Here is a 27242-nt window from a genome sequence, read left to right on the forward strand (position 1 = left end):
CTAAAAGACTTTCTTTAGGCAACAGAGACAGCAAATCAAACTTATGCTTTCTTTTTGTTGGAATCCTCATAAAAAAAGCCTAATACCTCAGGTTTTTATTTTTAATTTTCCTTCCATGGAGTGCTATATTAACACTTTCCTGCTTTGTTATTTTCAAGCACATTATGCACCAGCCAGCACTTGAAAAAGACTATTAGTAAAGAAAAAGAAGGGAAGAAGGAGGAGGAGAGGCAAGAGGGCTAAAGGGAGGGAGACAGAACAGAAGAGGGAAAGGGAGGGAGGGAGACAGAACGGGAAAGGATAAGGGAAGGAGAGAGAGAGAAGAGGGTAGAGAGAGGAAGGAAAAGGAAGAACAATTGGAGGAAGGGAAAGACATGTTTTCACGTCAATCTGATAAACTGATTTGGGTAAGCAACCCTTACTATTAATAGATAAATGTAAAAAATCTTTCATGGCATAAGGCCATTCCAAATCATTTTACTGGGTATGAGATCATATTTCTCTATCTCTATCTTTCATCTACCTTATGATTTCCAAATTTATTATTCTTTTGTCCCTTTTATTAAATAATTCTACAAATGTACATCTACCACATTTTTCACTACTAATTTTGTTTCGTTTATCCAATGGAAGTATTCATCTCCTGGCGATTTATTTCTATTTCCCCTAATGTATTTGTTACTTGTTCCTCTTTGCCTCCCCTCTTTCTCTTCCTAAGTTAAGATATCATTTTATCATAGGGATGCATGTGGTAATGTTACTGGTTTTTTTGTTTGTTTTTGTTTTTTTTTTAAGTTCAGTCTTAAGGAATCAACCAAAAGCGAAGTTGAGTCATTAGGATAACACTCTATTTCAATTACCTGAATTAACCTTATTCAAAGCTCACTTCCAAAGGGCAGATTGTTATTTTACGGAAACAAATGTACTTATTTATAATCAATAATTGCTTAAATAAATTACAATTAATCAAGACTAACACAGAGAGAATATAAAGCATTTTGACTTTGATCTGGTAGTGCATTAAATAACGTATTTTTTCATTTATGAGATTATTATTCACCTACACAATTGCATCTGATTTTCACTTATTTCATTCCATCTTAAAATGTACTTGGCCAATAATAAAGGTGTCTATTGTATAATAGAAATCTTCATGGGGAGCATTAGATTTAGAAGTCTATCTAGGAAATAATGAAGAGATTGGGACTAAATTCAGGGTGGAGGGAGGGGAATAAATGGTTCTATTTGTAAAGAGGAGGGGCACAGAACACCGTACAACAATTCTCCCTGAAACATCTGAAAATTGATCTCAGTTTGAGCTGAAGTCCTTACCAGCCTCACCTCAACAAAGTGCCCAAATGACTTTTTAAAAGGGTACAGCTCAAACCGGGGGAGAATGAGGGAAAGGGCAGGTTTGAAACTTACAGTGTTTCTATAATCAATACTCTGCTCCTGAACAAAAGTGTAAAGAGGCGCACAAATGTACTAAACCACATTTCAAAAATGACATCGTAATTGCTGGCACTGCCCAGCCTACCCTGGCCTCAGCATTGCCAGGTTTTAAATTTATTTCAAACTGTTCTTCCCAAGTCTGCCTAATTTTTTTTTGTCCAAATAGCAGCAACTCGCAGTTAGTGAACAAAGCTTCAGGATTTTTTTTACTTACAGCTAAATTTAACTTTACCCATCCAATAAAAAAGAAATAAGGGAGCCTTTATTATCTCCCTGGATTTCTGGGTATGATACCACATCATAGAGAAGTGGTTATTAGAGACAATGGCCTACCAAGGTGAAGTTTGTAATAAAGCCTATTATGTGGTTTCACCATTGACACTAATGGAATGTAACAGTGATTTAGAATGATTTAATGGTTCCCAGGTTGTGCTCTAATAGTGCTCTTTATATTATGATGTATATCACAAAACCTAATGTGGCTGTTGTGATATATTGACAGTATTCATGCTGTTTCATTTTTTTAGGGGAATTTAAAAAACTGTCAAAGAGGAAAATTAATAGGCTGCAACTGCTTTATTTTCAAGGGTTCTGTTTTTTAAATGTATGTGCATAAATTTCCATTTGGTGCCACTCTCAGGCTAATAAATTCATTTGCATTTTTATTCTGAGATGATAAAGAAGTGTGCATGTGTGTACACTTGCATGTGTATTTATGCACTGTACAGCTATACGTATATATTTGTGTTTGAAGTCCAACTTGGAGAAGTTTTATAATACGTCATTTTATAATATGCTTACAAAATGGTTCTGTTAGATTAAAATGCACCTGAAGGAACACTGCAGAAGAAATCACAGTTTTACTATGTAAGATAAAATTATCTAGTTCGAATTGTGAAGCAAAAGGCTATAGATTTAGTACTAGCTCACTAAACAAACAAACAAACAAAACCAAAACACCTGGGTATCTGTCATGTGAGCTCTTAGATTTCTGAGGTAAAGAACAGAATTATTTGAAAGAGTTGAAGTGAGGCGTCATTATGCTCTTGTAGCTTGTAAGCATCACAACAATGCCTGATCTTTTAAGTATTGAGGCATACTGTGAACTTAAATAGAAGTTAGACATCACTGCAAATTTTAAGCCTATTATTTTTTGAAAGTTGTAGAACTGGAGGGCTTCAGATAAAAGGGAAAGAGGGAAGGTTTTCAGAAGCCTCCATATTCCACCTCTCAAGCATGTGATCCTACTGAAAAAAATTTTGGGGGGAGGGGTGGGGGTGCCTGGGTGGCTCAGTCAGTTGGGTGTCCAACTTTGGCTCAGGTCATGATCTCATGGCTTGTGAGTTCAAGCCCCGCGTTGGGCTCTGTGCTGACAGCTCAGAGCCTGGAGCCTGCTTCGGATTCTGGTCTCTCTCTCTCTCTCTGTCCCTCCCTCACTCATACTCTGTCTTTCTCTCTCTCAAAAATAAATAAACAATAAAAAAATTTTCTTTAAGTAAACTCTGCACCCAATGTAGGGCTCAAACTCATGAACCTGAGACAAAGAGTAGCGTGCTCTACCAACTGAGCCAGTCAGGTGCCCCTATTTGATATTCCTTTTTAATAATCTGATCAATTTGTTCTTTCTTTAAAATGTAATTCATTCCCCTTTTTCAGGTTGCAATCATTTCTTAAATCTAAAACCTTTATAAATCCCACTTACGAAATTAAATTTATGAAATTAACTTCTTCCTTTCTAGCCCACAGCAATTTTCATGTTTCTGATCTCCTTTTATAGTCAGCTAATATCTAGTTCAGTCATTTGCTGTCTCATAAGTATATTTTAAGTAAACACATGATAAGCACACATCACATACTTTCTAATTATTTGACAGATTAGTGAGATTCCATACAACTCCACACAACTCTAGTGCTATGAAAGCAGACCATGCTTTCTTATGGAAAAGGTGGCTATCACATTATATTGGTTGGATATGAAGCCTGTCAGACATTCGATGACTTCAACAAAAAAATTAACAACTTGAACATGACAAGAGCTTTTTTCCTTAGAAGAAATATACTCCCAAACTCTACAGTTAATTCATTACAAACTTGTACAACCCAGAAAAAATATTATTTTAAATTCTTATTGAAGGTACTTAATTTTCCTTATGTTATTGCTACCATTGTATCTTAAATGTAATCATAGATATACTTGAATACGTATATAATTTTTACTTTGAGTGACCTCCTCCACCTGTATAAAGATCACCAGCTTTGCATACATCAAAAGCACACGAGTATATGTGTGCCTATGCACATAGGGTGACTTCTGGTGAGTATTAACTAGAAGAGAAACAGTATAGTATTTTAACTCAATACATACAGGCAACATATTTATACAGTTATGTGTATTAACTTCAGGGTATTTTTAAACTAACACCTTTTTAAGTATATCCCACTTAATAATGAGGTAGTTATTAAATTAAGTTTATCTAAAACTGTTCATTTGAAACCTATTGGTCGTCTTAAACTCTCTTTGCCAAAGTTGGCAAATAAAGAAAAAGTAAATAGAAAAGGAAGATAAAAGTATGGGTAAACAAACAAACAAAAAAAAACACATTCTATTCTTGCCTAGGAATATTCAATATTACAAAGATTGCAATTTTCCCCACAAATTATATATAAATTTAGTATTACATAAATTTTGGCAAAATGGCAACAAAATGATAGCCTGTAAAAAAAAATCAAGGAATATTTTGAAAGAAAAAAACTACTATTAAAACACTTTTAAAAATAAATTTAATTATAATAGCTATAACTAGCATTCAAATAAACAGAAAGATTTAATGAAGTAGAGAGTCCACAAATAAGTTCAAGGACACACTGGAATTTAGCAAATGACAAAGGTGGTGACTGAAATCTGTAAAGAACAGATGTTTTCACTGAGAAATGGTATGTGGACAACCAGCTAGCCATGTGGGGGAAAAAATGGAACAAAAATGGTTGCAGCAATATTTATCTCAAAATAAATACCTAATAATCAAAAATTTCAATTTAAAAATGTTAAGAGATCTAAAAGAGATCACCAGCTAATTAAAAACATAATAATTTGTGGTTATTTGAGTATAGAAGGCCATCATAATTATAGACAAAACCCTTAAACCATGAAGAAAAATGATTGATAAATCTGACCACATAAAATGGAAAACTAAAGAAAGGATAAACCAAATCAAAGAAAAAAGTAGAGGAAATATCTGCCATAGACAAAAACTTTAGCAAATATGTAAGAATTTTTTTAGAAATCAATACAATGTTCAACCCAACAGAAAGAAAATGATCAAAGGACAAGAGTAATATATATCACAAAAAAATGGTAAAAATCGTAAAAAATTAAAAAAAAAAACAGAACTCTGCTGTGAAACACAACAAAACAAATGTATCACAGTGATTATGTGATTTTTTTCCCCATTTAAAGTATGACAGTCCCCAGTGCTGTCAAGGGTGTGGAAACATACATTCTATATTATCGATTATATCAATGCAGTTTTTAAGGCAATATGTTAAAATCTACCAATATTATCCAATAAACAAGAAAAAATGCTTATCTTTATTAGCAATCATGGAAATACAAATTAAAACAACGAGATTCTGTTATATGTGGCAAAGAATGGCTAAAATTAATAAGACATTTAACATAAAACAGCAGAGATTTTCTTATACTCTTATATAGTGGGGAAATAAATTGGTACAACCAGTTTGGAAAATTGGTATCATTTTTTCAATTGAATATATCAATAATTTATGACCCAGCACTACAAGTAATTATACACACAACCAAAAAAACTTGCACATGTGCACGGTGTTGAGAACATTATTTGTAATATTCCCAAAGTGGAAATCCAAATATTCATCTGACATAGTGTGAATAAATCATTCAAGTGATATTCACAAAATGAGCACTGTACAACAATGAAGATGACTCAACTATTGATATACACAACTACAATGAAGAATTTGTCAAATATGTTAAGTGAAAGGAGCCAGATCCAAAAATGATTCTATGTATATAAAGACCACACAAAATTTAGCTTTAAAGTTAGAAGTCAGAATAGTGGACAGAGAGGAAGAGGAAGGGAAAAAAAGGTGTGAGTAGCAATTGGCAATGGTCCAAAGGATGCTTCTGGATTGCTGTCAATTTAGTATTTCTTGACCTCCCTAGTAGTCACTCACTTGTGATTATTCTTTGAGCTTTAGGTTTTGTGCAAATGATCTGAATGTGTTATACTTTATGATAAAAAGTTTATAAAACAAGAAAGAACAAGTTAAAGAAAAAATAAAGAGATACTAGTTATAATTTTTAATACTCAAAAAAAGGTAGCTTGTCATAATGGCCCTTAATAATAACAGTAACTTCTAAGCCAGTAATTTAAGAATAGAAATGTAAACAGAGATATACCTGAAAAGGAGATTAATCATCCATTGATTTTAACCTGCTGATACAAATCTGCTATTAAATATAGAACCATAAAATTCACAAATAATTTTTATACACACAAATTTTCTGCCTTCTTATCCTCATTTTAATTAAGAATATGGAAAGTTTTCTGATGAATATAAACAGACTAAACATTTTATGGCTAATAAATTTTATGACTTTTTACAACTGTGTTCTTGGTAGATTATCTTTATTCTCTGGGAGTTGTTCTGGGTCCTAATCCTTAAAGAAAACTCCAGGCCTGAAGAGAATAAAGGTATTCTCTTCTACCTTTATCACTTAACCAATGTAATATTTATTAAACTCCTAGTATATTCTGATTATGATAAGAAAGAAGACATAGTTTTTGATCCCTTCCCCTTAGAGATCAATTTAATAAGAGATGAGCCCACATAAAGATCACTTTGTTTACGCCATACCACATGGTTCACCTTAGGAGTCTTACCTTTCCTTAAAACGAAAAATGGGATTTCAATTTGGAAGAGCATCAAGTGGCTCTCCTTACATGGGGAAATTATAGCATCTTCGCTCCTGTTATGGAAAAGATGCAGTTTTGCTGGGAGAGCGTGGGTCTCTGAGACAGAAATAATCTGTTTCAAATACAGTACTGGCTTTACCTAGCCTCAGTAAAGACAGCTTAACAAATGAAAATGAGTATCTCACAATTCTGTGTCCATTAATTGGAGTTATACAGACTGACTGGTTAGCTTTAGGTGCTTAATAAACTTTAGCTACCTTCTCCCCTTTCAACTGTGTGCTATAGTTATTTGTCTAGTGTCTCACCCACCATATTGGTCTGTAAGCTTTCTGAAATTAGGGATCACATCTTATTCTTCTTTATACCCCTTACAGAGCTTGGCATAATGCCATGTGCAGAACTGAAATTCCATATTTGCTGAAGGAATGAAATTTTTTCAACCACATATTGACTATGAGAAATGAAGATAAGATATGTGCCCTTAATTCTGCTGAAGCTAAAGGAGAACTTACTCAATTAACCCAAACTGAATGATGCTTTACTCACATTCATTCTAGAGAAAACTAAATATATACTTAACAATTGTCGTTAGGAACATAAAGTTATTATACAAAAAGTGAAAAGTGACTCATTGAATTTCATAAAGAGACTGTAGGAAAAAATAAGTTTCAACTCATTGAAGAAGCTTTTAATACAACATGTAGCTATATGACTGATTTTTTGTTCTGCTTGTAGAATCAAGTTATTCCTTTATAGTCATAATGCTTTTTGCAGATAGACATGATGCTAAATTTTGGAATTTTGTATAAAATATACCTTCACCAGAAATAGCTTAGCTATTTGATGCCAGGATGTAAAAGGAATAGACAAATTAATGCCAAGGCCCTTTAAAGCCCTATGATTCTCTGACCTATTTGGTTTTGCCTTCTAGTTCACCTCTTAGGAAAGCTTTGAAAACTTTAAACAGATAATTAGACAACTACAGAAAGAACTCTAAAGCTACCCAACCATTCCTCTTATTCTACAATGGTACATCATAATGAAGAGTATCAATGTTCTAGGTGACAAAGGTCATATATATATAAGATAGGTAATAATCATACCATTATGTGTTAATAGCACACCATATCCCATCCTACTGTATTTGAACTTTCCATGAAAACAATAGCCTGTGGTGAAACAGCTTGTCATGGATACTAATGAAAAATTGCCCGAGACATCCTGATGGGATTCCTCCTGCATTCATTCTGCCCTTAAGGTCTGGGAATTCAGTGAACACAAAAGTAAGATTTTCCTGTCTCTTATATTTTGGCAAGATTGTATACAAATTCCAAATACTTCAAGTGGGAAAAGTAACATGTGCAGAATGGTTTTTAGAATACAATCATACATTGATTAATCATTTTAGAGTGCTGAATGGCCAGAGGACAGGTTGGTAGAGGGGGACGGCCATTTGTTTTCGACACCAAAGTTATTTCAAACTTATGAACAAACAGATGTTCCTCTTTGTTTCTCGTTCTGTATAGCACCTTCCCTGTGGGAGCTGGGCAAAGTCCTACATAACAGAAATAGGCAAAATGCCTCCCTATGTAACCTTAATGTCCTCTAAAAATAATAGTGCATTACCATCACTGGAGCTGCTTCTTTCCAAAGACTCCATATAGTAGGTTTTTAAAAAGTAAATGGGGGGAATGACTAAGAAATACAAAGAATCTTTGTAAGATAATAAAATAAGATTTGAATAATTATTATTCCAATTTGATTCTTCAACTTTGGGTCAATTTCTAGTGCTTTAATTAGCAAAATCAAAATAACAAAAAAAGGCAATTTCCTGTACTCTCTTAGGTGTTTTTTTTTCACTTGCAGCCTGTAGCAATAATTATATTTTCCAAATGCAAAACACCTCATTTAAAATGGAAGCTTCCCAGAAGTTTGCCAACTCTTATGTCTTGAAGTAGCAGAAACAAGTAAACCTTTTTTTCTGACATCTTCCCCTGTTAAAACTCCTTTTGGCACACGCACTGAATGTGAATCAGCCACCGTGTAAATAAATTTCTGTGTCAATACTTCTTTTTTTCCAACACTTTTTATTGTAAAATAGTTTGCCTGCTGGAGTAAAAGAAAAAGAAAGGTTTACAAGTCAAATTAGTAGCAAATTTCTAATTTATACCCTGCATGGATAGTCTTTAAGCCACAGTTGACTGTGCGTGTGTGTGTGTGTGTGTGTGTGTGTGTGTATGTATACACACACACACACACACATATATATATATATATATATATATATATATATATATATATGTATTAGCTGGAAACAATTCATCAAGTTAGTTACCCCCTTTCCTTTCAAATCCACTTGTATTACTAAAAGGTTGAGTAAAGACCTCTGGGGAACAAGGGCAATTTTTGACATGGGTCTCAACAGATTAAACTATGCAGGGACAATATAGAATACATTGGAGCAATAACATTATCACATCATAGGCTGATTGAGAGGCATTTCCTTGCATTTCTGTCCTTTTACCATAAGCCAATAGTAGCCACAGGCATTTGACTGGAGAGCCTGGAGGATTGACAGGCCTGGCAGTCATTACACGCTGGATTGAATACTAGATTACTCCAAAGTGGCTGAGGGTCAGGGATCAGTGTGTTCCCTTTTGGCACTAAATGACTTTAATATCCTTACTGTATTAGTCAATTACTTTAAAGCTGCTGCTCTCTGAGCTCTCTCTGCCCCCCTGCAGTTTACTATGGACATTTGAATTGCTCCCATACTTAACCCCCACATCTGCTTTTAGCTGTCAAAAGAACAGTGCTATCAGTGGAGCTATTGACAATATGAAAAGAACTGAGATACTTGCTGGAAGTGTCAAGAGGCTCTTTCTTTTGGCTGCTTAGTTTAAAAAAATAAAAAACTAAATAACTCAGTTATAAAGGTGGTCCTCAGAGAAAAGGAATTCAGCATCTTTTAACCCACTGGCATGTAAAGTGACCAATAGGAAGAAAATGGTGGAGTTAACTTTTTTTTTTTACCACTTACTTCCATCAACTATGCATCATCTACGTGAGTTTTTATTAACTTTTGTGAACACACACTTTGAATACAACTGTGAAAGAGTGAGCACCTGAGTGAGGGCCAATATCAAAGTCTTTATTTCATTTCACAATGGTTCCAGTGATAGTGGAGAATTATACTGCACTTCTCAATTTATTGGTGCAACACAGTGAAGAATTTTATATCACAGCCACTGAACTTTAAAAGGTCTGGTGTGGCTTGGTGTTAAACCAACATGTCTAGATTAAATATGGACTAAGCTGATTTGAAATTTAAAACTACTTGAAAGTCATGCCTTCAGTGTTTCAGAAAAAGTGATATGATTCCCACACAGGAGCACATCTGTTGAGCTGGCCCTGACTTTATGTGTGTACATGTATAGAGTCTGCTTACATGTGAGTATCTGTGAGTGCTTGTAAGTCACAGTGCTGTGTAATAATAAAGGAAATTGCTGAAAGATTCTTAAGAGCTATTTCATATAGAAATTAAAAGATGAGACAGAAACTTAAAGATTAACACATTGCCATTAGCTTACACCGAAAATATGGGAAAACCAATGATTTCCTACTTACAGAGCCTCCTTTCAGGAAGATCTAATGATTTGATCAAAAAGTATTCATTAACTGGGGCGGCTGGTGGCTCAGTCAATTAAGCATCTGACTCTTGATTTTGGATCAGGTTATGATCTCTGGGTTCCTGAGATCTAGCTCCCCCTGTAGGGCTTAAGATCCCCTCTCCCTCTCTCTCTCCCTCTCCCTCTCTCTCTCTCTCTCTCTCTCTCTCTGCCCCTCCCTACCACCTATCCCCCCAACCCAGCACTAGCATACCTGAGAGCTCTCTCTCTCAAAATAAGTAAACAAACAACAACAACAAAAAAGAATACTCCTTAACTGTTCTGCTAAGTTTCCACTATTGCTTTTAATTTTTGTGTATACTAAATTATATACAGATATAAGCAATTCTTCACAACATAAAATTTAAGCTAAAGCTTTATTTTCCTAAATTAGTGATTGAATTAACAAACACAATGGAAACTTTTTTTCACTTGTATCCAAACATTTGAACCTCTGAGGCTATGATTTCAGGGACCATCCATCTCTCTTCCCTAGAAAAGATTCTAATCAGGCATGAAAATGTATCACAAAACACTAGGTCAGGAGAAACACAACAGCGTCAACCCAAGACAAAATTGATAAAGAAATCAAAGTTTAGACTTCAAAGTCATTAGAAACAACGGTTTTGTCATCAGTAGCATTTTTAAGACAGTATAAAGGAGAAATAGCATGAAATTACAAGATTTGGGAACTGATCCACATTATTTGCTAAACATAAAACTTTTAATTGTTGAAAATGGTACCATCCTGACCCTAAAGATTTAAAATATGCCTTTAACTTCCAAAAAATACATGTTTCCAAATCTTATAATTTCAAGCCATTTTCCCCTCAACTAAAATATAATTTTTATTAGTCTAGCTTTTATGAGCATAGATCTTGTAAATAAACAGGGAATAAGCTACATATACTTGAGTCGTTAAAAGCTGATTATGACTCCTATCATAGGAAAGCAGAGAGAAGACAATAATATGTATTTCTTTTCAATGGACATCTACTAAAAATATAAAGATTTGCCCTGGGAAACGATTTTGCTCATTTAAAATTTAGTCAGCAAAGGACCTTTACAAACTTAATACCTCTTGGCAATCATGGGTCATTAGCACTTTCCATTCATTTATATTTTGTTGTGTTTTGGGAATTGAGTATTCTGGGGAAGAAAGGTAGCCTGACAAGAAAGCGATTGAGTCAGCCCCCTTGATAGTTGGGATGACAGAAGGTGAAGAACTGTAGCTGCAGCTGACAACTTCTTTAATATGAATCACTTATAAATATTTACAATTCATAATTCAACAATAACTCTATGGGTAGCACATAAACAGAAGTATGTGATGGTTTGTTTGGAATCCTTATCATTACTGTTTTGAAAGGAGCATGTTTCTATTAGGAATTGTTTTTAACCAATTCATTTGGAAAAGTCTATTCTTTCACTATTTCTAACAGATAACTTCCTCTTGCAGCTTACCTATCACATTTTATCTTTGTAAGAAACATAGTTCGCATTACCAAAGATTACCTTCCTCTCTAATCTGTCATGAAGTTTAGGTGGATGCACTTAAATTATACTTCCACTAGAATATATTACAAATTAAGTAATTTTTTGGCAATACCATACCCTAGCTATCTTTTAAAGATAAGAATGATCAAAAAATAATAATAAAATAAAAAATAATAAATAATAAAGATAAGAATGATCACTGCAAAATATGCAAAGTAAAATTCTGTGAACTGTCTTCTGAAATACAAAAATCTACAATAATCTGTTGGTGTTGTATCTAATTTTCATTTTCAGAGATTTCATTATTGCTTCCCTGATGTAACCAGGAGGATTTAAATAACCGATGGGGGTGGATACTCCTTTCTTTCTGACCTGGTGAGTAATGAGGTAGACAACCCCCTAACCCATTATGCTTTCAGTTGTGGAGTGGGAGTGCAGTTAACTTTCATAGCATAGAAAAAAGTACATATCATTTATGACAAGGAAATATAAAGCATGTAGAATTATTATCTATGCATTTTAACATCTTTACTCAGCAATTACATAGCAAATTAACTAACAACCAGGATCTTTAAGAGTTTCCTCTCTATTATAGCACAAAATATGAATATTTTATATTCACATGTGTAGTACATCATTCAATACTTCTTGATTTTAGAAAGAACACTGTAATTTCTGAAACAGAACACATCACCAGAAGGTACATTGGTTTTAAAAATAGACTTCCTTAAAGTAGTGAGAAAAGTTTACTTTACAAGTCAGATAAATACGGGTAAGAAAGCTTTTTAAAAATGTGATCTTTTCCTTAACAATTATTTCTGAATCCTTCCTGCTTTTTTTATGAAAATGAATATGCACGCGAGTATGTGCACACGTGTGCATGTTTAGTAATTCTGGCATAAAGAAATTGAGAGTTACTTGGGGAAGTATCGTTAGAATTATTTGAAACATCAATTTCCCTTTGAATTTGTATCATACAACAATAATTAAAAAATGCGGAATTTGCTTGTCATGTATCACACTTCAGTATGTAAACAATTTACTGAGTAGCTTTGCATGAGAGTAGGGCTCAATAATTTTCGGTCTGAAAATGACATACACAAATAAAGGAACTAAAGCATGGAAAGTAACATATTTTGGTCTTATGACTAATGGTAACCTGGTGCTATTGAATTACTGAACTGTGTCTGAGAACTAATGAGAAAATTTTCCCAGGGGAATCTTTATCCAGTGCACTTGGAGAGCACCTCAGGGACCTATTCTGAGTCTGTCACCTTCCCCGTCTCATTGACACTCCACTTCTTTACCACCATTACACTGTGCAACCATTTCACTTCACACCTCACGATTAGAATATTAAAAGGAGAGAATACTATACGACTTGTTCCAGATAGCAGAGTTGTTTTTGACACTTAGAATAGAAATTGTCACCAGAATATCACAAAGACATGAGAGTCTCCAACTGAGTAGAACATTCTAAAGCTTAAAGCTATTTTATTTTACAGCTAATGAAAACTTTTCAAGAAATCTCTTAATGGCACATAATTCATTTACTCAGAGTTATTTAAGGGCTGCATAATTTTAACCACAAAGAATAATTGTACTTTTACAGTTACAAAAAAATGATTCTGCCATAGAATTTAGCTTGGACCATTATTCTATTGATCTTTTGTTGGTTATTGTTTCATTTGACCTTATGTATACTTGGATAGAAGGTATGTGCCTAGACAGAGGGTGGCATTCTTGTATTGGGCAGTGGTTAAGATTAGCACTGTTACCCACAGACGTCTTACTGTAGTAAACAAGTAGTAGTGAACAAAGACAGTGTTATTACTTCTAGAACTAAGAGTGATATACTTAATGGGACACTCCTACTTTCTGACACAAAGGAACAAAGAAGGGGGAAAGATAAGACCATTTAAGAATCTCTTCCCCTGGGGCGCCTCGGTGGCTCAGTCGGTTAGGCATCTGACTTCAGCTCAAGTCATGATCTCATGTTCTGTGAGTTTGAGCCCTACATTGGGTTCTGTGCTGATAGCTTGGAGCTTGGAGCCTGCTTCAGATTCTGTGTCTCCCTCTCTCTCTCTGCCCTTCCCCTGCTCACGTTCTGTCTCTCATTATTAAAAATAAACATAAAGAAATTTTTTTAATAAAATAAAATTAAAAAAGACTGTATTCCACTATTACAATGCTATATATTTATATTTGTTTTTGTAACAAATTATTATTTAGGGAATTCTCTTCTGAAAGATAAGAGCTACTTTTTTTTTTTTTAATCAGAAGCAAAATCCCTTCCACCAAAAAGATAAAAATAGTGCTGATATGTTATTTTTGCCTTTCAAAAAACATGATGACTGCCTCTGTGGCTGGCTTTACTATATTCCTGTAGCAGAGTAAGCATTTTATTTCTATTGCTGAGGTCTGGCTACTAAATTAAGAGCACTGCACAATCACACAGAAGACCCTCCCATGTATACTTTGGGTTGGAATTTCTGAGTTCTGCCAATGACCTTAGCAGTTATCTGTGTATTTTGCAAAATGTAATTTGCATAATAAATAATACTCTCTTATTTAAATTTTTTTTCATGTTTATTTGTTTTGAGAGAGAGAGGGAAAGACAGAGAGTGTGTGTGCCCATGCAAGTGAGCAGGGGAGGGGCAGAGAGACATGGAGAGAGAGAATCCCAAGGAGGCTCCTCACTGTCAGCTCAGAGCCTGAAGTGGGGTTTGATCTCATAAACTGTGAGATCATGACCTGAGCCAAAATCAAGAGTCAGACACTTAACCAACTGAGCCATGCAGGTACCCCAATAAAATCCTCTTATCAATGTTACTGCTACATTTGCCAATTAGCCAATTTGTACTCTTTTTAACAAGTGGTCAAATTCATATGTCTACAACATGGTCAAATGTAGAAAAATATTAGAGACAAGATTCTACAGAATGATAAACTTCCTTCCATTCTCCTTCCATAACAAAGCCTCTTTTTTCCATAGCTTAACCTTATTTCATTATTGGAACTCAATTGGGCTAGAAAAGAATGTAGTCCTGGTCTGGTCACTCAGGTTTACACTATGAATGTGCATGCTAGAATTTGGCATTTTTAAAATTTTCATTCCTGAATTGGCCTGATATATTGTTATTTCCATTTCAGAACCTTATTGCAAAACACCAAAGTGGATAAATGTAAATTCTGAAGTTCCCTGGTTTTCTCCAGGACACACCCAGAAAGATTCATCACTCTGACAAAAGTTTAAATGCTTATAATCCACTTGTAATGGAGCATTTGGGATGGAATTATATATGGAGAACTATCCATTTTGAGGGAAGACTTACGGAAAAATTATCAGTTCAATATGGTAAGTCCAGGGAAAAAGAAAGGAATGAATTGGACTCAGCATCCTGGTGTCATTTGTTTCCAGTGTTCACTGAGCATCATTTTGCTACCTCTGATCCACTCTACATCATAAGAGGTGATCTTACCCCTTTGTCTCATGGATTTTTTTTTTCCATTGCAAAAAAAAAAAAAAAAAAGCATACAAGAGCTAAATTTGGGCTCTTTTCCTCTGCTATGGATCTAAAAACATTGTTCTTTTGATATATAATGTAGGTCTGTTACCATGTCTATTAATTGAATGTGATAGAAGCAAAAGAAAAGGACCAGAAAGCTCCAATTTCTGGCTTAATATTTGTATTTAAGTACTCAAGGATTAAAGTGATATTTGGCAAGTTGACTTTAGAATGTTTTCCACATAGTATCTTGAGCTTAAGTAGATGAAACCTGGTGACTCTTGAGTGGTAATGATTCAAAATATAATTCACATGAGGGAATTAAACACACACTTATAATAAGCCTACATGAGCAGTCCATTACAAGGGTTTCCTTCATTTTCTATGCCAGAGTCACAAACTAACTTCAAACTTTGTCCCAGAGATGAAATCAAAAGTCCACCTCACATACATGAAAAAGACATCTCTACAGATTTAAACCAAGACCCGATTATTCAGGAGCAGCTTATTTGGCTCATGGCTAAGTCAAAGTTTGCTACTTCTGGGCATGTTTGACTATAGGGAACTCGCCCTCATTTTCATCCCTTAGCCTGTTCTGAAGTATGTGAAAAACACACAACTTCATTTTTACTCATGTGGTTTTGAATGGGCTCTTATTTGACTCATCTTCTTTAGAAGTGGGGAAAAAAAAAAGTAAGAAAGCTTTTACATGTGCAGGGATTTGGGGATTTAGTCTCTTTCTTCTCTTTTCCATTTCTTCTTCCCCTTGACAGAATTTTTGGTCTTCAGGCATTTGTAAGGTCTCTGCTTCATTCTTTCAAACCAATCCCTGATATATGGGTGGGGAAATGGGGGATACAAGAAATAGGAAATGTATTCCTATTCACAGGACAACTTAGAACCTTGGGGATTGCAGGTCACTACCCCACACAGAACACTTCAGCTGAAAGTGTCTCAACACAGCTTAGGCCAACAGAACAGAAGCATTCCAGGGAACGAGTCCTTTTGGATGCCAGTCACTGAAGTGCACAGCCCTATCCTGGCACACCGCTCTACCTTGCATACACTCTTAAAACCTACTTTTTTTTTTCTTTTTAACTTATTGCACCTGAACCACCTCCAGTCCATTTGCTATATACATTTTTAATTTGCAAATGAGACCTTTTTTTGGGAAAACAACAAATAGAGACGTACTTATCTGACTCAAGATCCAGATCATGTCAGAGGAATCACTCTCTTAAAAAGGACCAGAGAGTAAGGGAAATCCAGTGCTACGGCACTTGCTAGTGAAATTAGGAATGACTGTGAAACGGTTTCTTCAAAGGATAAAATGTATGTGCCAGTAGAAAAGGTGTGTGAAAACTCTGAAACTATTTTTGACTCGTGATTGAATTCATGCAAGAAGAGCCAATTTGAACTTCATTTATCAATCAGTTTGATTCATAGTTAAAATAACATTATAAAATAGAGGGTCATGTTTTTCATTGCTCAAGTTTTCTACATTAGTACATTTGGTATTTTATTTTCAGTGTCAAAGAACTGAGCTGACAGTTTGAATCAGAGTCAATTTATTTCAGCAAATATTATAAATTGATACCTGGTTTATATTTCTGTTGTTTTGATAATCCATGGCTGAACTGATTTCCCCACACTATACTCCTATAACTTTAAAGTGTCATTTGAGAACAGAGGGATTTTATTTTCTCATGATCTTATGCAGTTGAAGAAAAAAATTCTTTGAGGTGTTTTTGGAGAGATTTCTTTTTGGCTATGTCTATACAGTGTCCAAATAAACAGTGAAAAGTTGAAAAGTTCAGTCAATTCTCTGTGTTATTGGCTTTTTAGACCCCAAATAAGAGTTAAACTCAAAACAATATACTAATGTTTTCAATTAAAGTGACCTGTCAGTTTAGTCCAATTAGTCAAAACCTATGTGCACATTATTAACGTCTTTGCTACTCAAAGACGGTAGAAAATTTACACATTGGTAGAGCCTCTGAAGTTAAATATAAGTTCAGTACTACATAGGTCTCGGTCTAGTTTTCTCTCTTTGATTTTCTTAGGCATTTTCTCCACAAAATCCAGATATAAAATATAAAAATGCAAAGTAACTGGAATTTTTTCTCTACTAGTTTTCCACGGACGTCTAGATTTGGGACTCTTTTCTCTATGCAAATCACCAATATCTAGGAGTTACTTGCTAAGAAATGTAGATCAATGAGGGACAATCTCTGCTTTCAAGGAGCTTTGCATTAGTGGGGGGAGATTGCCTCCAACGGACTTAAGAACAAATACCATGTTAAAGAAAATTAATTCAAAAAGAGGCATAAGCAACATTTTGAGAAATGTACAAGGACAATGAGGAAAGAGTTTATGGAAGAATAAGCACCAGTGCCCAGCTTTAAGGGATGAGATTTAAAATTTAGGGGAAGGGCATTTAGAATAGGAACAAGATAAGTAAAATATTAACTTACATGAGCAAGTGAATTTCTGTCCTAGTGTAGACTGTGTGGAGGGACACAGTAGTATTTCAGAGCCTTCAAGGGGGCAATGCATAAAATGATTATATCTGAAGTTATTTACCATAGGCTCTAAAACAAGAGTTTAAAGCTATTAATGTGTGACTAGCTAATTTTATTTCACTCTTAGGAATAACAAAGTATTTGCATGCTGGAAATCACTTGCTGGCAAGTCAAACTTAACCTGACTTACGTTATAATGAAAACAAATTTAAGAAATTTCTTAAAATTTTCAAGAACAATTTTTAATTTTTTAAGAATTTTTTTTAATTAAGAAATTCCTATATTCATTTTTTAAAGTTTATTTATGTATTTTGAGAGAGAGAGCATGCAAGTGGGGGAAGGCAGAGAGAGACAGAGAGAGACAGAGAGAGAGACAGAGAGAGACAGAGACAGAGACAGAGACAGAGAGAGAGAGAGAGAGAGAGACAGAGACAGAGAGAGAGAGAGAAAGAGAATCCCAAGCCGGCTCCATGCTGTCAGCACAGAGCCCAGTGCAGGACTCAAACTCACAAACTGTGAGATCATGAGCTGAGCCAAAATCAAGAGTTGGATGTTTAATCAACAGAGCCACCCATGAACCCCCAAAATAAGAAATACCCAGGTACATAAAGATATATGTGCTAAAAAACTAAGGGGTTTTTTATATCCCACCAAATACAGGTATAGATGGATTACCCATTATTATTTTTTTTTTTATAATAAGGATCAGAAAGTGGATTTCCCATGACTAAGATTTTAGGTAGACATCATTAAGGGTTCTCAGCTACTATTACCAAAGTGTTTTCCAATTCTGTGGCTCTGTTGGTGTTCTGGGACCATTCTGCTGGACACACTGAAACCATGCTTCAGCAAACAAAGGCACAGTGCTTCCTGGATTCAGTCTACCTTTTGGGATGCAGGAAAGAATGAAGGCAACTAATTTAAATCTTGGAACATTAGCTAGTTGTGAAGTCTTTGTTGATATGATTCTGGGCACATAGTCATAGATGGAAATGAAACAGAATCCCTCTCAAAAAATCCACCAAAGCATTTCTTTCATCTGTGTGTGTTGCTTGTTGAGGAGAAGTTTCCAACCACAAGGATCATACTACATATTCTCTCTGCCAAACTATTTAGACTAAGTAGCATCCAGCTCATGGGACTCAATGCTAAATTAATACTGAAGTTTCTCAAATTCATCATAATTGTTTCAAGTCGGCATTCTTTGGAATCTTCAATGAATCAGAGGTCTTTAGTGATGGGGTTCCAAAATACACTGTAGAAATATCACTTTCTCCCAAGAGAGACAGTGCAAGCCTTCAATCTGCTCTGGTGATCCAGTTATACGCTTAAGACTGGAAGATACTGCTATACCAGGGATTCGAGGTTGAAAATACCCTCTGGAAAATACTAGAAGTTTGTATGAGCTATCACTTTTCCATTTTTATTTTTGTTTATTTTGCAAATGTAATTTTTGGTAAGAACTTAATGGAAAGCTTAATGGAAAGTTATATTCATATATAACAAATTCAAATTTGACTTTTTGAAATTCCTTTTCTTAAAAAATATTTGACCATATGCCATAAAGTGCTTCCTACTAGCTCCTTTCCACATGCTCCCATCTCTAAATATGGTACTTGTCCCCCTATTCTTTGCTTAATTCACATTTTTTTCAATCCTTTCTCGTATCAACATTGTCATACTCATAAACATAGAAGTTGCAACAACTGTGTTTTGCTGTCCCAGTGCAGACAATGGCTGCATAAGGTCCTTTTATTCCTTTTCAAATGGGTCCTTTTAACTCCTTTCCTACTAAGATATTCTTTTGGGAATTTACCTGGACATGAATTGTAAAACTTCATGTACCACCTTGGAAAAGTTTTCATCTGAAACTTTTCATTATTTTCATAAGCTTAAGAAGCTGTAAATTATATAATTTCTAGCATATTTTAAATATCACAGTTTGAGTTTAAATCAATTTACATTTAAATAAATGATGTTAACAGCACATTAAGAGAAGCACATCAGGAATGGTGGGAAAAGGACTTCTGAAAAATCTACTCCTCCAAAGAAGCAATGAGAACACTGGCAAAAACAACCGAAGTCAACTTTTTCAGAACCTTAGAAATTTAATAACCCAAGGAGCATTTATTAAGACAAACTGCTGAATCTCAGAAGAGTAAGCTTTGTGTCATTTTAGTTTTCCCTATTTCCATCCTCTTCTCCCCAGGTCCACAGCACTCTTTAAAACCAGCAGCCTCACAACTATGGTGGCTATAAAAATTAGCAACCTAGTAGCCACTGGAAGAAACAGATGGGTTTGGAGATCCTCAAAAGTCCCATTCCCAGAAAAATATCACAATTTGTAGAGTCCCTGAAAGAGTTCTTTACGTTTATGTGATCTGAATCAGAACTTGCTCTGTGTGAACAGCCATATTCCTAGAGCAATTTTTAAAAGTGATTAGTGGCAATTATTTAACATTAAAGTAGCCTGAGGTGAAGTACTAGTCAGTGCTAATAAGAGGCTGAATAAAAATCTTAAAATGAAGGGGTGCCTGGCTGGCTCAGTTAGTAGAGAGCCTGCTGTCAGCACAGAGTCTGATGCGGGGCTCAAACCTGAGCAGAAGTCGAATGCTGAACCGACTGACCTACCCAGGCACCCCTAAAAAAATCCTAAAAGGAAAACCTAAAGAATGATATTTACATCTGTAAACTTCTGATATATTCCTGAGAATCTAGAATGCCAAGCACTGTGCAGAGCTGTGCATATCTCAAGGAAAAACGGAGAATGTCCTAATTGTTCATCTCTAGCTGACCTTGAGGCTCCTCACAAGTAGGAACAGAAGGCTAAGGCAGAGACGTAGACTGCCTGCTGGAGCACTAAAGCATGCCTTCAAACACAGGGAACCACTTTGCAAAGGGAGGGAGATTAATTAAAGACAAGTAATTTCTGTCCCCTCATTAACTGACCACTCAGCTTATTCAGCACAGATTTCAGTGCCTGCATAAAACAAAAAGACAGACTACATGAACTTAGTCCATTGAAGTCACTTAACAATGACAACAACACAGAAGGGTGCCGAGCAAATTCATAAGTAAAGAATAGTCTTTTAACAACTGGTGCTGAGCAACTGGATATCCACATACAAAAGAATGAAAATGTACCCCTAAATCACAAAATATACAAAAGCAATTCAACTTCCACCTAAATGGAAGCACTAAAACTCTACAATTCTTAGAAGAAAACTTAGGAGTAAATCTTTATGACCATGGGTTTGGCAATGTCTCCTTAGATATATACCAAAAGCACAAGTGACAAAAATAATAGCTTTCTTGAAAATTAAGCCTTCTGTACTTCATAAGAGACCGTCAAGAAAACAAAAACACAACCCACAGAATGGAAGAATATATTTGCAGACTGCATATCTTATAAAGGACTTGTATCCAGAACACAAAAGAATTCTTACAAGTCAACAATAACAAGACAAATAGCCCAATTTAAAAATGGGCACAGGATTTAAATAGACATTTTTCTAAAGAAAATACACAAATGGCCAATAAGTACATGAAAACACACTCTCAGTATCATTAGTCATTAGGAAAATGAAAATCAAAACCATAATGAAATTTTTAAACCTACTAGAATAACTAAAATTAAGAAGAGAGACATTAATAAATTTTGTCAAAAATGTGAAGAAATTGATACTCTCCTACATTGATAGTGGGACTGTCAAAGATACTTCTTTAAAAAACACTTCAAAATATTAAACATACAATTACCGTATAACTCAACAATTTCAGTCCTAGATATACATCCAAGAGAACTGAAAACAAATGTCTACACAAAAACTGGAACATGAATGTGCATAGTAGCATTATTAATAACAGTGTATAAAATGTAAACAACAAATCTCCATCAACTAACACATAAAATGTGGAAATCCATAAAATGGAATATTATTTGGCCATAAATAGGAATGAAGCTCAGATCCATGCTACAACATGGGTGAACCTTGAAAAAATTATGCTAAATGAAAGCCAATCACAAAGACCATAAATGGATAATTCCATTTAAATGAAATTTCCAGAATAGGTAAATATGAAAGGACAGAAAATACACTAGTGGCTCTAAGGTGGGGGGTGGGGGGGAACGGAGAATAATGCTAATGGTATAATTTTTTCTCTTTCGGGTGATAAAAATGTTCTACAGTTAGATAGTGGTTATGGTTGCATAACTTGTGAATATCCTAAAAACTAAATTGTATAAAAGGAGAGATTTTATGATATGTAAATCCTGTCTCAACACAGTTGTTACTTAAAAAAGTAAATTAACAGACTTTATTTATAATCAGAAATCAGGCATTCAATCAACTTGTTTTGAGGGTGGAAGGGATGCTGTATTATCAATTTAGTGTTACTGATTAAAAGTAAGGTTACATAATTTTGTGTTTATTAGACATTTGCATTTATTTAACTATATGTTTAGTGATTTGATTTTTTAATATTTATTATACTTAATGTATAATAATTTAATAACATCAGTCAGTGATCAAATAAATTGAAAATAATTTCCCAATTTAAGGCTTAATTTTTTGTTTATATAAAAGTTCTATACAAAACTTGTATATATACAAATTTATATACAAGTTCTATACAAAACTTCAAGATTCTATATACCAAAATCCATTTATTTCTCTTTTATGATTTACTTCATTTTTATAAATACTTTGCTATTGTGAAATCACAAATATTTGCTTATTTTTTTCTTGCTTTTTTTCAGATTCATATTGTATTTAATTCTTTAATCAATCTGGATTATATTTTAAAGTATGATATGTTACTGGGAATGTTAATTATGGCTAAACAATAACTGTCCCAGCACAATTTAGAAAATATTTCATCACCTTGCACTGATTTAAGACACAATTTTTATCATATACACTACTTTTTTTTATTGACACTTACATTTGGTGATAAGTTTTCTCTTCATTTGGGGGTATTTCCCGATTAATTACTATTAACTTTATCATGTAATTAACATTTAAAATCCAAGTACATTAAATAAGCTATATTTTTAAAGAATTATCTTGGCTATTATCATAGATTTAATCTTACATATGAATTTTAGAGTTATTTGATAAAGTTTCCCAAAACTCTTTATAGGTATTTTAAGTCCTATTACACAGTGTTCAAGTTGGGAGGGTATGTAATTGTACAGCCTGAGACCATGTTTAATTGTGTCATGTTATCTACTTAACTCTTTAAAACCTTAGTTTTTTCACCTGCAAATAATAATACTAATAGAATATCTTAATCAGCAAGATACTGTCTTTAAAAGCATGCATATATATATATATGAAACATATATATTATATAATTTATATATAATATAAACTTAACACAATGCCTACCCCAGAGTAAAGCAGTTAAGAAAAGCTATACTGTGTGATTTAAATTTTTTTTTCATTATATGAAATTTATTGTCAAATTGGTTTCCATACAATACCCAGTGCTCATCCCAAAAGATGCCCTCCTCAATACCCATCACCCACCCTCCCAATTAATTGGATTTATAAATTATTTAAGTGAATAATTACTATCTTAGCTTACTATGTTTCTAATTCAGAAAAACAATTACTGAAGTCCCTTTTTCAATTTTTCTTTCCAAATCTTCATAGACATATCTCAGACAAGTTTGGAACACATTTCACCTTTAAGTCATTATAGGTATTACATATTTTCATTGCTTTGTGAATGAAAATATTTCCTATTGTATTGACTATATTTTTACAGTGATGTATTGTAAACAATTATTTTTGTAACTAATCACATTCCTGATCTTGCTTATTAGGTCTAACTTTATCAATTAATTTGAGTTGTCTAAACAATTGTGATTTCTAGCAATGATAATTTTATCTCTTCCTTTCCAATTCTAACATCTCATTTTTTTCTTCTTTTACTGCATTCTCTAGAACTTCCAGAGCCATCTTGAATAATAGTGATTGTTTTGGTTCCCAATTGTAAAAAGTGTATTCAATGTTTCAAAAACAACTACAATGCTGGTTATCGTTGAAGTAAATTTGATCATGGTATTTTTTTGTTTCTGGTACTTTTTTTTTAAAAGGAGAGATGGTGCATTTCATCTAAATTTTTGAAATCAAACAAAATGATGACATTTCTTTTTCTAAATTATTGATCCAATGATTTACTAAAATTAATTTCTCTATTTTGATCCATCTTTGCATTCCTGGAATAAAAATGTTATAACATAAATACTGAAACCATGCTTGCTATGTTCCCATACTGGCTCTGAAATTTCTAAATATAGAATTTAGAGGGGCGCCTCGGTGGCTCAGTCGGTTAAGCGGCTGACTTCGGCTCAGGTCATGACCTCACAGTTTGTGAGTTCGAGCCCCGTGTAGGGCTCTGTGCTGACAGCTCAGAGCCTGGAGCCTGCTTCAGATTCTGTGTCTCCCTCTCTCTCTATCCCTCCCCCGCTCACACCTCACACTATGTTTCTCTCTCTCTCTCTCTCTCTCTCTCTCAAAAATAAACATTAAAAATATTTTAAAAATAAATATAGAATTTAGAACCTATTAACCTCAGTTTCTCCATCTATAAAATGGGGATAACAAGGTTGCTTGCCTCAGGGAATTGTTTTGAAGCTTAAAAGTGTCAATACATATCATGATGGTTTACTTTTAACATTCTTTTGGGTTTTCTCTGAAATTATTTTGTGATGTTTGTATCTACATTTAAAAGTATGTTTTGCCATAAATTTTTGCATACTTTATTGGTGAGATTTTGAATCATTTCAGGAGATCCTTGCAGTCTTTTAGGTTTTCAAAGTAATTAAGATTAAATTGTATTCAGTGATCCACTAATTTTAATTTCAGCCATGCATACTGTTTTATGTTCAGCCTTATTTTTTAATTCTCCTTACAAATGTTATTCCTTTTATTAGCAGTGTTAGTTTCCTATTGCCACTGTTAACAAATTACCACAAGCTTAGTGCCATAGCAACACAATTTTTTTATATAACAATTGTATAATATATATAAACATGATGTCTATAAATTAAATAATCTCTTGTTTTATTGTATATAAAATTTATTCTATATATTATATATATGCATATATATAAGATGTAATTATATCAGAAGTCTAAAATGTGTCCACAGGGCTGTGCTCTTTTTGCAGGCTCTAGGGGAAATCTACTTTCTCGCTTCCTTGTTTCCCACTCCTAGATGCTGCTCTTATTCCTTGGCTCCTGTTCCCTTCCTCCATCTTCAAAGCCAACAGTGTCAACATCTTTTCTCCTTCTAATCTCTGTTTTAGTCCTTACATCTCTCTGACTCTCTTTTATGAGGAATCTTGTGATTACATTGGGCCCGCCTGGATAATTCAGAATAATCTTCCCTTTTTGAGACCTTTACCTTAATCACATCTCAAAAGTCATTTTTAATATAACATATTCACCGGTTCCCAGGGGACAATGTCACATCTGTAGGAGGCCTGCCAGATTGTATCCTATTAGCTGTATTACAGATTTGCATGTTTTGTTTTTCTTCAAAGAACACGATCTTGGAGTGATTTGTTAATTGTGCTATTTTTAAAATTATTTTTTATTTTATATTTTGCTGCCTTCTTCAACTCTGGTTACTTTCATTTGTCCAACTTTTTGAAAGTCAATAGTTGTTTGTTTATTCTTATTTTTAAATTTAAGCATTTACAACACCTCTGAACTTTTATCTGACTACACTTTTGGATGCACACCACATACTTTGTTTTGTGACGCTCCCATTCTTGTCATTTTAACAATCATTTTCAGGCTTGACCAACTCTTTGATCTTCGCATTATTCAGGTGAAAATGTTTTTAATTGCAGGTAACATTTTAAATTTGTACTTAATTATTCATTTCTGAATTTACTGCATGTGTTAAGACAATAGCCTAAATACGCATTTTGAGTCTAGTGGGTTTTATTTGTGGCCTGATAAGGAACCAGTTTATATTAATTCAACAGTTACTTTTTGGTAGGGTATAGAATGTGATATCTAGATATTAACCAGCATTATTTTTATTTTATGTCCACTGTAGGGTTATTTATCTATGCCTAATTTGTAGGCTTTTAGAAGTCCATTATACTGCCATGGATTAGAAAACATGGTCATATTATAGGAACACTGAGATGCTGTTCTCAGAATAGTTTCTAAAATTGTAGATAAAAAATTAAAACAAATATAAAAGTAGAAAAGTAATTATTTGTGGACAGTAATAATTCATTGCTTGCACTGTACCTTGCTTTTTTCACACGTGCTTACCAAAGCACATTTAGAAAAAAGCAAGTCTTAGATTTTGACAAGTAAATAAATATTCTTTTTAAAAATATGCCTATTTAATCTTTCTTTCTATCTATCTTCTTACCTTTTGAAAAAAGCTTTTGACCTTGCCCATCCATAGTGGCATTAAGAAACACCAAAAAGACAAACAGTGACACTTATAGCATTAAGTATTATAAAAGTATGCGGAACTTACTTTTCAATAGATAACTGCTGTCCCAGCAAAAGCCCAATGTTGGTTTTAGCTAGCTTTTCTTTAATCTTCTGGATTGCAGCAGAAAGCTGATACTGAAACCATGTCTGCAAGTTCTAAACTAAATGAGTTTGATGGTGTCAGCTTAACTGGAGCCAAAATAAGCCTACAGTATATGTTTATAGTCTCTGTTTTATACATGTCTGGAGCAAAGGAACTATTGAAGTTGAAATACTTCTCACCCCTAGAGAGGGTACTCCTTCAATGTCATGACAAAGGTTACTGACAGGTCACCATGGAGAAGACAGCTTCTGGATATCAGAATACAGTTTCTAAAACCTGTCAGTTCACTTTTACAAAAAACAAATTGTAAAAGTATTTTCATAAGAAAAGGAACACACACACACATATTTGTGCACACTTACATGTTGGGGTTTAAAATATTTATGTTCAATGTACATACAGAAAAGTATAAATTGTACCTAGAACTACTGTTGTATTTGGAATCAATTTTACTTTGAATTTGTATGAAATACTACCAGAAATAAGAAAACTTCACTTCTACATTGATACCAAAAAGTCATAGCTTTGCCTAGGTTAATAGTGAGCATTACTGATAGATGCTATAGGCTGGTGAATTAGATATGAAGAATACTACCCCTCATTTCAAAGGAACAGAAAATTTTCAAATCTTTCAGCATACATAAAAGACATTTATTTTTATATAAAGCGGTCAACATTTTAAATTTCATTTCTCACTGCATCCCCCACTTTTTTGAGCAGAATGATTTTCCAAATGTTGATTTTCTTCAGTTACAAAGACAAATTCTTCAAAGGGTGTTCTATCCTCATTATTACAAATTTCATTTTAATGTTCAAGATGTTGGTATATGTAAATAAGTATGTGATCTAATGGACCACCCTCAGTATTGATCAACTTATCTATGTGATGTCTTGTTGCTGTTGCTATACTGACCTCTGCAGGCTTCTGAAGTTGGGAACAATTGTTTACTTTTGTGCATAGTGCTGTCAGCCATTGTAGAGTAAAATGAAGGAGTTTATTGTCACCAAGGACTTGTACACTTTAAACTACTGATAAGCTTTCTTTTTATTTTACCTTTGATAA

At 33.9% G+C, this 27242-nt stretch overlaps 2 long non-coding RNA genes across 3 annotated transcripts in view; one reads left to right on the plus strand and one right to left on the minus strand.

Annotated features, from left to right (window-relative positions):
• Nucleotides 1-7550: 7550 nt before the first annotated feature.
• Nucleotides 7551-27242, plus strand: part of LOC102899643 — a 36847-nt gene continuing 17155 nt past the window's right edge. Inside the window, exons 1-3 of one of the 2 annotated variants that reach the window (XR_006594447.1) lie at nt 7551-7690; nt 11867-11947; nt 14726-14930. This is a non-coding gene — a long non-coding RNA (uncharacterized LOC102899643). Of the gene's footprint in view, nt 7691-11866; nt 11948-14725; nt 15306-27242 lie in introns of those variants that run through there. The other variant, XR_439824.4, reaches the window with a different exon arrangement.
• LOC123383986 overlaps nt 7684-27242 on the minus strand; it is a 65908-nt gene continuing 46349 nt past the window's right edge. The window contains exon 4 of the long non-coding RNA XR_006594450.1: nt 7684-8516. This is a non-coding gene — a long non-coding RNA (uncharacterized LOC123383986). The remainder of the gene's footprint in view (nt 8517-27242) is intronic.

This window comes from Felis catus, chromosome A2 (assembly GCF_018350175.1).
Source record: "Felis catus isolate Fca126 chromosome A2, F.catus_Fca126_mat1.0, whole genome shotgun sequence".
NCBI lineage: Eukaryota > Metazoa > Chordata > Mammalia > Carnivora > Felidae > Felis > Felis catus.